The 2,012-nt window shown below is 32.8% G+C and overlaps 1 protein-coding gene across 1 annotated transcript in view; it reads left to right on the top strand.

Moving 5' to 3' along the window:
- Positions 1-1,402: 1,402 nt before the first annotated feature.
- Positions 1,403-2,012, top strand: part of LOC106684416 (uncharacterized) — a 30,901-nt gene continuing 30,291 nt past the window's right edge. The window contains exon 1 of the mRNA XM_067044745.1: positions 1,403-1,440. The gene's annotated coding sequence lies outside the window, so the exon portion shown is untranslated. The remainder of the gene's footprint in view (positions 1,441-2,012) is intronic.

The raw sequence follows: 2,012 nt of genomic DNA, 5'->3' as shown, positions 1-2,012 counted from the left end.
AACTAGTTCTCACGAAAATTTGGTATTACAAAATGTATTACGATAATTCATGTAAAACCATCTGTACAAAATGGAGAATGATTCTCTGACAGTAAATGCTCTTAAACAGGATGGAAATTTAGTCCACTCTTTTTGGGTTTGTTCTAGTCCACTGGACAAATCGGATGACATTATTTGTGTAGAGTACTTATGTAGATAATTTATGTTTACAAGGGCTGTTGGCGGCGGATTTTAGAAATACTACATTGAAGTGAGTGAATACTTCAGAATTCATGAAATGACTAAATGAAACGTCTTCAATGAACTGTTCTCGAATACCTAACTACCCGCTGGAATAGTAACCTAGTATATTGTGAAAATATTCATAACAATTAAAAATATTTTCAGCAAAGCAGCTGACTGGGACTTCACAGGGCCTCAAAACTTGCTATAGTGAATCGAATACCAAAACATAAAATAAAAGAGAAACTTAATATGATTGTAACTAAATGAATAATGTCGGAACTAAAGGATTGTATTTTGTGCTATTCTCTTATCTATTGTGTTATTATTTTTATTTTTTTTTTTTTGTATCGGTAAAAGAATACTAAAAACACGGGTTGTTTTTAAGAAAGTAGAAAAAGAATGATAGAAACACAGTTTTTTTCCGGATGTTTGGTATTTATTGATGCCGCGCATGATGGTCAAAATTCCAGTTATCCTTTTCCAAAAGTCCAGTTATCCTTTTCTTACATTCGAGCTTCGTTCCTAAGCCCTCTCCTCCCTCATTGGTTAAAGGACAACTTGACTGGGAAAAATTTCGTAATGATTTGTAAAACGAACTGGACCTGAAAACTCCACTTAAAACTAAACATGACATTGACGAAGCAATAAAAAACGATCGAATCTATAAAAATTTGTATTTATGACAAAACAACGACCGGTAAAATTAATAATACTATAGTACTAACTTGCCACATTAACATCTTATTAAAGGAAAAACGCAGAGCAAGAGCGAAGTGACACAGGACTAGATACCCATTGGACAAAATCAAACCCATCACTCCTTCAAATATTTATGCTGCTGTTAATAAAACTTCTTTTTATGCCGATCATGAGATAATTAAAACCATAAAATCTTTCGACGAAAGTGACGCAGAACAAAGTGAAAACGTTAAGACTGAGTTGAGCGAGCAGAACGATTATCGCCTAGAATATGCGATAGGGATCATGGGAAGTGCTAACTCTAGAATCAGTTCGTACTAAATGAGCCTGGAGAATGGCCACTTTCTAGGCATAATCGAACAGAGAATATGATTTACTTAAGTAATTTCCATCTAGTTAGGGTTCATCAGGAGTGGGAGCCCCTCGCAAGAATGGAGGGGGCGAAGGGTACAAAAGTTCCGCTGGAGTCTCGGCCGAGATAGTCGGCCTCGAAACAGTATATCAACCCCGTCAATCGTGAGTATTGCCTCTATAGTTTATGTTTATAACTTGTTAATAATTTATACGAGAATGATTTATTCAACACCTTTATTATTAAATACAAGAGAGAGATTTCAGTAGCTTTAAATCTTCCCGATTCAATTCCATTCAAGTTTGCAGGATTACAAACAGATTGTAAATAAACTTTTTGAATTTCTCATTCACTCAAAACTTTACCATAAAATTTCACCACAAGTTCCCATTTTTCAATAGTTACACATTTCAATTCGGAAATTAAGGCAATAATGACCCCGAAGTTGATGCCTTAAAATAATAATTAAAATAAAAAAAACTTCTAAAAAGACACGGAATATTTGAAACAAAAAAACGTTTTAATCATTTAAGTAGTTCATATTGGCGTTCTATGAATGGGTAGATTCTCCACAGTGTTTTCATTTTCATTTTATAACTCATAGCAAATTTACTATTAATATTTATTTTTATACAGTTGTAAATAACAATAAATCAATTATTATTATTAGAAAGTAGTTCAAAAGTTTATTGTGGAAAACATCTTAACTATTTCCATTTATATATAAACTTGCAGA

Source organism: Halyomorpha halys, unplaced genomic scaffold (genome assembly GCF_000696795.3).
Source record: "Halyomorpha halys isolate HHAL.00 unplaced genomic scaffold, Hhal_1.1 Scaffold578.1, whole genome shotgun sequence".
Taxonomy (NCBI): domain Eukaryota; kingdom Metazoa; phylum Arthropoda; class Insecta; order Hemiptera; family Pentatomidae; genus Halyomorpha; species Halyomorpha halys.
The sequence above is the reverse complement of the archived record's forward strand: the minus strand, read 5'-3'. Positions and strand labels throughout refer to the sequence as shown.